We start from the raw sequence: 14,014 nt of genomic DNA on the forward strand, positions 1-14,014 counted from the left end.
CTTTCCCAATCACAAATGCCTACCTGGCTGATCCCCCATCCTCAGGCTCTGTGATCACCTTACCTGTGCCAGGTATAGCCTAGGGAAATAAAAGGGACACAAATATTTGACCTCCATAAGTTTATATTGTAGTAGGGAAGACCAATAAACAGGCTCAGTGGCCTGTAAAATGGACTGTGAATTGTGGAGAAAAAAATGAGCAGGGTGTATAGAAGGGACGAGATGGGCTCTTTTTGGAAGGTAACATTCAAGTAAAGTCCTGAAAGAGATTAGGGAGTATGACATGTGGACATCTGAGGGCCAGTTAATGTTACAGTTTTGAGATAGGAGTGTATAATTAGCATGTTTGAAGAGCAGGGAAGAGGCCAGCATGGCTGTATGTGAAGAGCAAAGGGAATGTACCAAAAGATTAGAGAGGTAAGGGATAAGGGGCAGTCTGCATAAGGGCTTGTGAACCATTGTCATGACTTTGTTTTTTCCCCTGAATGATATGTGGAGACATTAGCTTGTTCTGAACTGAACTGGAAAAGGACCTGATCTGACATATTTAAGAGGCCCATTGTGAATGTTGTGTTGGTACAGACCTTGGAGGAGCAAGTGAAGGAGCAGGAAGAGCAGCTGAGAGACTATTATAATGAAATGAATGAGAGGTGATGGTGACCTGCACCAAGGGCACGTCGGTGGGGAAACAAAAGTAGGCAGAGTCTGGAGGTATCTTGACAGTGAACTGACAAAATATGCTGATTTAATCTAAGGCACAGAAAACTAGAGAAAAGTCAAGGATTATTCCATAATTTAGGACCTTAGCAATGGAAAGCTAGAGTGACCATTAACGAAGAAGGAAGGACTACATGTAGCAGTGAAATTTGTTGCATATTATGTATATGAGGAAGCAAATTATGGGACCCTTGAGCAGAGAGAGGGTTCAGATGTGGAGAATTTACTCCCCTTCTACTGTCTCAGTGGTGGAGGGACATACAATTTGCTTAATTATGGAGGTTGAGACCTCATGACAGTATCCTCCAGTCTCTGCATGAGATGAAAACAGTCCATATACCAATCCAGATTGAAAAGTTTTTGTGTGTTCAATTGTTATTTCTAGGTTCCAAAGGAGTATTTCTACCTTGAAAGGAAATAGTATATCAGTGTATTTAACATACTATTTTGTTAACTTGAACAATTCAGATGACAGTTCTAAATGGCATATTTAGGGATTTAAACATAAATGATACCTTGAGGATGTGTACCAGTAAGAAAACAACTTATTCTTCTATAAACATGTACAGTAGAAATGAGAAAAATAAAAATACCTATCATAATAATCCTAGTTCTACTACTTAACTAGCTGTGGAACCGTGAACAAATTACTTAACCTCTCAGTTCCTTAGTTTCTGTTCTTTCTAGTTCCTTTGCTCCATCATTGGATTATTAGTAAAATTTGATGTTTGGGGGCATCTGGGTGGCACACTTGGTTAAGTGTCTGACTCTTGGTTTTGGCCCAGGTTGTGATTGATCTCAGGGTTGTGAGATCAAGCCCCACATGAGGACCCCCTCAATGCAGAGTCTGCTTGAGATTCTCTTATCCTCTCCCTCTGCCCCTCCCACTCATGCATGTATACTCACTCTCTCTAAAAATATATACTTCTTTTTTTAAAAAAGTGAAATTTTACATTTAAAATGTCCCAGAATAACACCTGACTGATAACTATAATATGAATGTTAGTTTTAAATCCTATTCAAATGCATCAGATATTATTATTTTAAAGTAAATATATTATATTTGTGTAGCACTTTTTTTCCAGAAGGAAATTGATGTGACTCATTGACAAAAGTCCTGTTGGTTAAGAAGGATAGGGATTATCATTACCTTCTCTGAATATGTTAAAACTGGGCCACTGAGGACATATGACTGACTTATCAAAGATCACAGAATGAGTTGGTGGCAGTGCTTCTCTTTCAAGGACATCCTATTTCCTACAGAATGTTATGCATGTAGTATCCTGAGACTATTCAAGTTCTGATTATTTATCCCTGATTGCTCTGGTCCATATGGTAAATGGGTAGGTGACTACCAAGTACAATGAATTCAAGGAAGATGTTTTTAGAAACATTTGTCTATGTGGTTATCTTGATTTATTTGTACTGTTCTAATAAATTAATTACCTTTGCATTACTATTTGTTAATCAACTACTTTACATTATACCTATCAGCAGCAAACAATGGAAGTTTCATCTCTCCCAGAAAATGAGTATGTCTGTAAACAGAAACTTTTGATGCTTTAACTCAGGGAAAATAAGTAATACTGGGCAGGAGGGAGGTCAGTAGGGAGAGTATTTTTAGGCAAGGGAATGGCTTTTAGTATCCCTCAAATCAAACCATCTTGACAGTTTCCTATCCCAATTCTGTGTACCACCAGTCTATTTTCCTCCCTGACAGAAGCTCTTGGCTCCAGTCATGCAAATCTGCTTAAAATGATATACACCACTTGCTCATTTCTCTTTTGCTTCTATAAAATCTCAGTCTGGATATCGCTTCCCCATATTCATGATTAAACTATTCCTTCTCTCCCTTAGATGTGGCTTAAAACTCCCCTTCTGCTGAATGTCAGTAAGCCAAATATATGTATTAGAAGAAACCTGAGTGTCAAGCCTGAATGAATGGATGCAATTTTCCAAGATAAACTAGAAATAAATGGGGCCCTGGTTTACACTATCAGCAGTTGCATTTAAAGTCCTAGGCTACTGGGATTTTGTACAAGGAAACAAATGGCATCATTGCTGTAAGAGTTTGTGAATTTACCAGCATGGAATTGTGGGAAGAGCCCCAGAATTAGCATCAGGTGGAGTTCAGTTCAAATCCTCCTCCTCATTAACGCTGTGACTTTGGTCCAAGTACTGAATATTTCTGAGCTTCATTTTCCCAATCTGTTAAGTAAAACTCTTAATACTTTTCAATACCATTGTATCAAAGAAACCAAGCTGATGAATAAGTCCTCTAAACTGCATAAAGTGTGATTCTTGATTCCCTTAACAAATATACGTGGAGGGCTTACTAAGTGCCGTGTGCGGGCACCATATCAGGTATGTGGTACCTCTACCACCATGCAGTAGAGCATGTACAACAGAGCGCTATATAGAACACTTAGTGAGGGGTGCCTGGGTGGCTCAGTCATTAGGCATCTGCCTTTAGCTCAGGTCATGATCCTAAGGTCCTGGGATCGAGCCCCTCATGGGGCTCCCTGCTGGGTGGAGAGCTTGGTTCTCCCTCTCTCACTCACTCTGCTTGTGTTCCCTCTCTTGCTGTGTCTCTCTCTGTCAAAGAAACAAAATCTTAAAAAAAAGAAAAAACTTAGTGAGACATTGAAAACCTAGGAGAGCATTTCTACTTTGAATAGAAACAAGAAGATTTGACCTGCTACGTTTAAACTGAACTTTGAGGAATGAAAAGGGAATTTAAGGCACGGGAACAGCACGAGCAAATGAATAGGGACGTTAAAATATATCTTTCCTGAGGCATTGTTATTCAGCTTCAGTTACATTAACTTGCACAAATGCGTTAAAACACCAGTGTTGGCGGCTTCTCAGAGTGTTAATCTGTATGATTTATACCTACAAGACCTTGATTCAGGTAGACAAATAATAAGGAAATGACCAGATTAATGCAAATTGCCATGAAGTTGTATTTAATCATCTCAAGCAAATCCTTCTGGCTTGCGTCCTATATTCAAACTCTGGTACTTATGGAAATTAGAAAAACTGAAGTATTTTTGTTTTCTATATTATATGATGTGCCAAGAGTTATCAAAAGTCACGTTGTTTTCTAGCACAGTGCTGAAGGGAGAATGAGGTCTGAAACCAGAATTGCAATTCAGTTTCTGGAAATAAAAACTAATGCTAAAGAACTAAAACTAAAGAACACACCTTTGGAGTCAATGTGAAATAAAACAATTTTTAAATTTTAAACGAGTAGCTAGACCGTGTTAAGCATCAGTAAATCATTTTAGGGGTAATTAAAATTTCCTTCTGTAGGAAGTTATCTGTGGCCTGAGACTCATTTGTAACCCTGAGTATAAAAGAAGTGATTAAAAGGATAAGTCCAAATTGTAACTTCTACAGTTTTTTTTTTTTTTTTTTTTTTTGGATAAGTAGAGCTATTGGGTCTATCTTGGGTTAAGTAGAGGAAACCAACCTATCAGGACAGGGATAGGCAATATTGGGTCTTACCATGTCACAGAAACTCTTAGAAGTGCTTTACAAAGAGGAATCTTCACAAAGCCATGGTTATATTTAATTTACTTGATCATCATAAAAACCTTGTGAGGTAAATACTTTTATTAACTTCATTGCACAGATGAAAAAGCGGAGTCCCTGAAAGTCCCAGAATTCAAATCCAGATGGGGTGGCTTTGGAGCACTGTTCTAGTCTCCCACTCCTCCTAGTCCTCATTTTCTGACATTTTTCAGACTCTAAATCCTCTACGTTATGTTCTGAATGACTCTATTCAAAAATTTCTAAGTCAATTGTATTTAATTTCTTCTGAGCAAATCAGATGTAGTCTATTGGGTATGTGAATAATCTTTTGTTAGAGTAGGTTAATGTTTCTGTTTATTTTTTTTTCTTAATATAGAAAGAACAGAAAAGATCCATATTGGGATCATTTTTCAGTTAATGCTACATTCTAACACCAGAGTAGACAATTTACTACCTGTGGAGGCATCATCATCTTTAGAGTTAGTTTTAAAGCTGAAACTGGTCACCTGGTCAAGTTTTCCTTCAGCATTTTTGAAGGATGGTATTTTTAAGGCAGAGGAGGAAAAGACTTGGAAACTTCAGAAGTGACTCCCATGTGTGATCACCTCTCCTCAATCCTGAAGACAAGGTGCCATCTTGTTCTTCTCCATGTGGAACAGAAATCTCATGAAGTATGTGGGTTCAAGCTTGCACAGTCTCACAGCAAGTATCCCCTGGATGGGCCTTTTTACAATAAGGTTTTCTGCATGTTTTGATTAGAAGTATATTGTTTTCATTTTCTTCCGTTCTATTATTTTATCCCCTCAAACAAACTCACACACTATTTCTTGTCTCGTTTATAAACCTCACATACCATATTTTAAACATTTACTGTATGAAGAGCACAGTGGCAGTTTATCTTCCTTTGCCTTTCTCTCTCACATCAATCCTATTACCTCTGTGTTAAACACTGAACTCTTGGACTGCCTTGGAGACCCATATTTGACCAACCTTCCATTTGTACTTCCTGCCTGATTCTGAGGTTTTGTTAACATGAGGCAACCTTGTATAGCCACTGGAGTCCTCTATCAGAGCTGGAGAACTCTTGAGGCCTTGGCCCCCATCCTACATTTGCCTCTCAAATAATCACGGACCAATTGCTTGCCTCTTGAAGGGTTTTATTTATCCCATTACCTCCCTAAATAGTCACAATTACCATTTCCTGGGTTCTTTGATCTGATAAGATTGGGGAGGTTTTTATTTTTTTCCCAATGCATTTTTATCTCTACTTGTGAATTTATGTAACTCCCAGAAATATTCCATCCATGTCTTATTTACTCTTTTTTATTCAATCTAGATTGGAGCAAATTGGATTTAACTCTGAAATATGTAGAGCAGGAAGCTTTGTGGTTAGTTGATAACTAAATCAGTTTTGCAGATGGATTTGATGTTCTCCAGAGCACATTTCCTGCTTATGGTTTTTTTCCCCCCTTTTCTGCTTGCCTCTGAAACATGCAAGACAGGATACTTGCCAGCATATTTCTGGGATGTCAAACTCTTACTCTTCCCCTTTTCAGCTTCTCTAATTACCTCGGAAGTCCAAGGAGCATGAAACGTAACTTTAGACTCACTCTGGTAACAGTCCTCTCCACATAGGTATTACACAGAAAAGCAGATGTGTTTTCAAAGTCTTTGCAAACTAAATTGGTGACTAAATTATTCAGTAATAAAACGTTGAAGTTAGGGTTTGTTACTTTGGTTTCCAAGAAGATGGATGAAAAGGATAGGAATATAACTAGTATTTTTCAGTGGCAAACCATTTTAGAACCAAACATAGTGCAAGTCACTTTTATATATATAAAGACACATTATATCACTTAATCTCCATATTGGTGGTATTAGAGAAGCATTTATTTTCTGTATTCCAGATGAGGAAATAAATAGTCAACCAAGTGAAGAAACTTGCCTAGCAAATTCATGCTTATGGGACCCTTAAGTCATATTCTTTTCATTATATAATCTTAGTAATCTATAATATGACCTTGATATAGAATAAGACCATCACATGTAATAGAAGAATATCTATTTCAGGATTATATTGATGTTCTAAGAATGATCGTTCCTAAAAGATGGGTATCACAGAGTGACCAGGACTGAGAAAAAGTGTTGAGAAGGTTAGAAAAAAGTTTAGTGTCTCTGATTTTTCACCTCAGTCATCTAAAATTTCTGGGAATGGTTTTATTTATGAGTTTCTTGAGGGGGTGGCATCTTGTACTTTTCGTGGCTGTTTCAAATACTTCAGTGGAGGTTTCCTCATATTACCCAGCACGACTGGAAATTTGGGTTCTACTTTTCTAATGACAAAAGCTGGTTAGGAAATGGAAGTTTAAGTGCATCTTGAAAATTCCACTCGTTAAATGATAATACTCCTGGTATTGTGATTTTTAAAGTTCATCTATTAGTTATTCAACATATGATATGTCTAATATATCAGATGCTATTGTGTGAAGGCTATAAAATGGTGAACACAGTAGAGAGGTTGCCTCCCTCATGGATATTATAATCCCACCAGAGTACCACAGATAATTGTAGTAACACAGTCTATCATGCACTATGATAGGTTAGCATAGGGCATCATGCCACTTAACCAGTCTGGAGGCATTCATATCTGCTGAAGTCTGAAAGACTTCACAAAAAGGTGAAGGGAGAGGAGATGTTTGCTCTGGGGATGATGTAGGGGATTCTGTTAGTTCATTTTCTAACTAAGGAATACCTCTTTCATTCACACTGCCCCACTGTATTATCCTGTGAAGCAGTTCAGTATCTCCTCAGTATCTGCTTTCACTCCCTCCACCCTCCTCAAATCCACACCAAGATAGTCCCTAGCTAGATAGTCCACTCTCCTTAATAACATCAACAGTGCTTTTTACAGGGGCAAAACCAATAGCTGCTGCAGTGGGGCAAAGAGGTGTCATTTGTCCCAGCGATTCCTTTAGTGACCATCATAACTGCCCCTTGACCCACTCTATTTTTCTGTATGTTCGTGACTCAGTGACAGTGCCCAAGATTTCATTAGGAAGCCTTCTGAGACTCTTGTTTCTGCTTTCACCTTTAATATTCTAGAAAGTTTGCCATTATTTCATTTCCAGTAATACTATTGACATTTTAAAAATCAGGCATAACGGCATTTTTGAGGGGCAAAAGACAGAGAAATTGTCAACTATTTTGAATAGCAAATTTCCAAAGTTTAAATATAACTGCAAAACCATGGTTTCTGAGAATGCCTCAAATTTTTATATGGGCTAGACACCAAAGTGCATTTTTTAAATAATATAGCCTATATGTTTACAAGCATATATTAATATCTATTTTTTTATTCAACTTAATTTCACAAGACCTGTCATCTTCCCCACTAAATCCATTTGAGAACCCCAAAACAACACAATGAAAATAACCCATGTTAATAGTTTCAAAACTCAGTTCTCATTATCTTATCTTTTTTCATTATATCAATTTCCTTGGCTTATAGTTAAATGTGTAATTTTGAAATTATTGCATTTTAAATATCCCAGTGAAATTGATTTTGAAATTATCAAACTAGAATTACAGTTACTTTGTTTTTAGGAACACATTGAGGAGCTCACTGAATATAAAAATGGAATGAAGCACAATTCTGTTCATGTAGCCAAATTATTTGGAAAGCACAGTTACTGTAGGAAGTTGAAATAATTTGGGGCAAATAATGATTGTTTTTATGTATTCAAACTTGTTTCTATATATTGGTATACAAGGGTTCAAACTTGTTTTTGAAAGATGGATATTGACTGACATGAACAAAAATTCTACTGATTTTGCTTATGCAGACATGTCCCTTAGGAGTGTAAGTTTTTAAAACTTCTTCCTCCAGATGATAAGATTGATCAAGAAAAATGTGTCTTTTAAGTCTTTCACATACTCTTGTAGTTCTAAAGCTTGATTATCTCCTTTCTGGAACATATGCATTCTGTATAGAACAAGCATAATTTATCTGAAATGGCATTTAGCCATTCAAATAGGAGAAATTTAATCAAAGTTTCATATATCCAAAGTCTGGTCAATATAAACATTAAAAATAGTTTAAGCCTTGATGTTGACATCCAAAATCTACTTGATGACACAAATTGAACTCCATTAGGGGTGCCTGGGTGGCTCAGTCAGGTAAGAAGCTGCCTTCAGCTCAGGTAATGATCCCAAGGTCCTGGGATCAAGCCCTGAATCCAGCTCATCAGGGAGTCTGCTTATCCCTTTCATTCTTCCTCTGTGCACATTCTCTCTCTCTCAAATAAATAAATAAAATCTTTTAAAAAAACAAATCTAACTCAATAATATGAGAATTAATTAATTGCTAATTTTTGATGCTCATGGGTGAGGAAAATGTACAAAACAGAATAATTCTCACTAAGGGCTAGGTTTGTTAACATAGGTGCATAAAAGAAGAAAAAATAATTGACCCTGAAGAGTATGCACACAGGTTACTGAAGATGAAAATTGGCTTTCCAACAATATAAAAGAGATTAGAACACTAGTTTTTCTGACCCGGCATGAGAAAATGATGATATCATTACTTTTCTGGGCCTAGATTTTCTCATCTGCAGAATAAGAGTTGTATTCAATCATCACTAAAATCTCTATTAGCTAGAAAAAGTTCAAGTGTGGGGAATAGTGTTCATGAAGGCACCTTTGGGAGACGAGACAGCTACTATGATCAAGCCATTGAAGGAAGTGACCCCATTCCAGCAGAGAGTGCATATTCAGGATTAATTGGAGATAAAGGTGGATATGCAGCATGATATCAGATTATATAAAGCCTTAAAACTGGGCAGACGAGTATAGATTTGATGTGAAAGCAAATGGGTAACCATTGGGCCTCTGGAGGCAGATGAGCTACATAATGAATCTGTAGTGCTTAAAGAAGATTAGTTGGACAGAGAAATAAATGAATGATGGATTGATTGGAAAAAAGGGTCTGGGGTTAGAGCAGCAACACAGGAGGCTATTGCTAAACTGGAGGGTGAGGGATAGCTAGCACTTGACAAGGGTCAGGGACCCTGCAATTTCTGCCTGGTTGTTGAAGGAAAACCAGAGCTGGACAGTTAAAGTAGTACAAAGTAGGTTGTAGTCAGGAATATTGCAAAAGGGGAACAGAAGCAGCCCTAATTCTGAATACAGCACAAACAAGCTAGAATTTATAGTTAAGAAGCAGAATGGGCAATTGATGGATGGGAAATTGCTGAGAAGAAACCTAGAGGATGGAAGGAATTGTGGCTAAACTGACAAAGCAGGATTCTTACTGAAGGCAGGCCAGGGTGATCAGACATCACCTGGAGATTGGTAGAGTTGGGGACCATAATTAGATATTGAGGATGATGAGATAGCATGATGGGAAATTCTGACTAAATCAACTTAGGAGTTTTGCTGGAACTTGACAAAGTAGAGCTACAGAAGCCTAAAAGTGATTCCTAGTTGATAGGTTCAGAAGAGCTTAAGAAGAATTTGACCAAAGAAATTTTTGTCACTATAATTCTAATATTAAGGAGGACAAGCACATATTCTCTGGGCATCTTTTCATCATTCATATGTGCCACTTCCTCAATACAACTTTAAAATTTTCAGGTTATCTCGAGACAAATTACTGTATTAAAAAACAAGATGATTTACTTTTTACCTTGGGAGGAACCAAAAAGTAATTTATTTTTGCCATTCAGCTATAGAAATAAAAATTACTTTGTGTGATAAGCTTTTTAGAGCATGTGACATATATATGACCTATTTTTCTTAGATACTATATATTTCACATATATATAACATAACATTTTTTCTTTAGAGTAGACCCTATCATATGCTCTAAGTCAATTAGCAAATGCAGTTTTGGCATATGGGTTTTCTTATTCACTGAATTTTTGTTGGGATCATCCTTTTAGTATCACACTGAGAATGACTAAAATGCAGTGGACAAAATCCTTTCATGACACAGTTATGCTACCTTCTTCCAAGATGCTCTCCTATAGGTTTTTTCAGCAGGAAAGCAGCTCACAGTGTGAGTGACCTCAAACATAAACAGGAAACCAGCTGTGATGAGAAATATCTTTTGGAGGATTTGTACCACCAGAGGCAGTCATGAAACTCTGTTGTTGAGGAAATACAAATCAGATGGGGAAAGACCCACTTCTGATGCATCCAAAGACGAGAAGATTCATCCTCTCTTAGAATAAGACGAATGATTGAAAGTAGAGAATGAAATAAGGAGCATATATTACTTTATAATTCACAGAATTCAGTGGATTATTCATTTACATAAAAATTAAACTAGATCTGCCCCTACCTGTATAAGGTTCAGTAACTAAACATCTTATCCATTTAGTTTATAAATTTGATTCACTTTTCTTTTGTCTTCATCTTCTAGACTTTCCTTAAAGGTACATTATCCAGGGAATAGTAACATCTCTCAAAAACATTTAGCTTAAAGTAAGTAATTAACCAAATGATAATATAATTATTTATTGGGCTCTGATCCAGGCATGGTCCCTTATTGCTTTGGAAAAATACAATGCTGAGTAGTCCTCAGGTAGCTGAGTCTGGTGTTGGGAACGAAAGCGAAGCACATAAATTACAATACATAGAGTTACAAACACAAAAACCTGGAAACTAAAGTACTGAGCATATTTGGCAAGAGGGAACAAAATGAGAAAATAGCTGTCAAAAACTGTTTTTATAAAATTTCCTTTACAATCGAAAAAAACACTCTCAATGGAACGAAGCTCCAGATTTTTTAAAGAAGTGAAAACAATCTCTGCCCCCGCCCCAACTGATTCAGATGAATCTGCTTTACGTACTGATCCCTGTCTCTCTGGTCAGTCCAAAAGATGTGTCTCCCGAGTGTGGCTTTTTCACTCTCCCTACCTTTAGTTATTATTTCCCATAAACCTGATTTCCAGTTTCTTATGGACTGTTCCTTTCAGTTGTCTAGTGTCAACTCCAATCAGACAAGGGCAAATCTGTGTGAGACAAAAAGGGTCTTAAATTACTAACTTTCTCAATCCACTTCTTTCTGATCCTACTTCCATAGTTACCCAGGCTCCAGAGCTACAAAAACAGGTGCTATGTTTAATTTAATTTGTCTTTGGAGAAGAAGTGTGATAATGATATGTCTCTGATTTCCTAATTGGCAGCTCTAGGACTTTGGCCATATCATTTAATATCTCTGCTTTCCTCTTTTTTCCCCCACTATCTAATGTGGGAGTTAATAATGAGTCAGGGCATGTGCAAAAACCCAACCTATTGTCTGGTGTTATTGATAGAACCATCAGTAGTATGTTTTCATATCTTCTCTCTCATGCCCAAACTGGTAGACATCAAGCCTTTCATTTTTATCCCTTGAAATGACAGAAATATTTCTCTTTTCTCCATTTCTGTGTTTTGGGACCTCTCATTCAAGTATTTCCCCTTTTATTTCTTTCCCCATGGAAATTCACTTCAGGATTATGTAAAAGCCTTCATTTTTTTTTTTCTCCTGTCCTTAACTTCTTTTCTTTCCTTTGCTCTTGTTGCCAGATCAGTCCTACTGAAATAGAGCTGCAGTTTACTTTCCTAAAAAAAAAAAAAAAAAAAAAAAAAAATTTGAGTTCTTATTTTCCTATCACATCAAATCTGAAACCTGGTTGTCAGGGCTTTCCAGAATATGACTTTGCTCAACAACAGGAACATGCCAACCCTTTACATATGCCATGCTCCTGTCTTTTTCAGTAATAACATTTCCCATATGAGGTATATATTTCAGTCCCCTACCACATATCCCTCATTTTCTCCTCAATCCCATGCTTCTTGTCACCATGCATATCTATCATCATCTAGTCTTATGTCCCTTGCTGGGGTCAGGAAGCTTCAGAAGTGACTGAGAGTCAGAGAACTACCACTGCCTCTTTTGCTGAGAGACCTGCCCAGAGACCGTCTCTCTGGAATTGTTCTTCCATACACTCTTGGATGCTCTTTTGTGATTCTGCTACACCAGTAAGGCTGGCTTCATGAGCCGGGAATTTGTGCAGTCACCCATGGGTCCATGCTAAGGAGGGTCCTGCACTTGCTCTAATACTCTGCTATTGCTGTCTTGAGATGTTTAATTTTTGAACAAGGGTTCCCATGTTTTCCTTTTGCATCAGGCCCCATGAATTAGATAACCTGCAGGGCCACCTCAGCATTTATTTTGAGTTGCACTGAGGTGAGAGCCTTACATGTAGGAGTAATCTTCATTATAGCCAGATCTTAGGCACTATGGATCGGCCACTCTTCAGTGATGTATCTAGGCACACAATCAAGAACTTCCTACTTTTTCCAGCATTAATATCAAATATTTTAACTGTCACCCACAATCTTAACATATAGTATTTTCTACAAAACAGCTTTTCTGTTACCCTGCTTGAGTGTTGAAGCAGTATCATTGAGTAAATGCACAACATGTTTGGTAAGATTTAAGTTGAAAAACAGAATTTGGTACTTAGCCTTAGAAAACCTGCTAATGCAGATCCTGTTGACATTGAGGGCATTGTCCCCTATTTGAAACCTCATAAGAGAAACTGCATTCAGCTATAAGTGCTCAGGGACAGACACATGTCACCTGACACATTAGTATGTTTTTGTTATTGACCACAAGAGTGATGGCATTGATCATGTTCCCAGTGTAGCTTTGATTGTCTACAAGTTGAGTCAAATTTGCAGATCAAACCACTTTATCTTGGTTTCAGTGTTCTAATTTCTAATTGTTCTTTTCCACATTTACTCCTATTTCTGTTTCATTATATGTATTAAGCCATCTGAAATCTGACATGCCTGTCACATAAGTGCTCAATAAATATTTGATGAATGAGTTAGGCAGTAGTCCATGACTTAATGCATTCCTGAAAATACAGGCGTGTCAAATATTGAAAGAAAATGATAGACAAATGTATAATGGACATGGTGATGTTCTCTGCAAACTACAAAATAGTACAAATTTGTTAATTACATTTGGTCTTTTAGATACCATCTTTGACCATTTATTACCAACATTTGTAAAAGTTCTTTGTTTCCATTTTATTTGGACATTCTCAACTACTTTAAGGCTTCAGTTTGAGACTCAGAACCACCAATACTTTGCATCAATTACAGCAAAATTATGATACCTACACTTTCATCACTTTAATATTTTCATTTTGTTTAATTCCTTCTTTATACAAACATGCAAACAAAAGCAACGACAACGGTTTAGTTCCTCTGACAGCCTCCAAAAACTCAATTATAGACGGGAATTCAGGCCTCTATCTTTAAGTGCCATACAAATGCTGACTTTGGATCATGAAAGGTGGTTTAAGGGTAATAGATATCTTTGGAAGAAAGATTGCATGAAAGTTGAGGACCCCTTTACAGGTGAAAAATTTAAGAAAAATAACACATCCCATTTCTTCCCCCAAGTCCTCCTTGCCTTCCTCCTGCAAAATGCTCTTGGCATTTTCTAAACCCCCACGGTTCGTGTAGTACTCCATTGCTCTTCATTTGTTTCTTCCTGCCCACTTCTGCTTGGTCAACCGGGACAGGGCCAGACTTTTTTGGTTGTTGATGTGTCAGCTGCATGAGTGATTTATTTTTTTATTTACTTTCTGTGTACTAGGAACACAAGTTTGGTATGGAGATACAGCTGTCATGAGTATGGCAACCATAGACAGTGGGATATGTGTGTGTTTGCGCTAGAAAACGTTTGAGGGTTGGCCTGACC

This window comes from Mustela nivalis (assembly GCF_964662115.1).
Source record: "Mustela nivalis genome assembly, chromosome: 14".
Lineage (NCBI taxonomy): Eukaryota > Metazoa > Chordata > Mammalia > Carnivora > Mustelidae > Mustela > Mustela nivalis.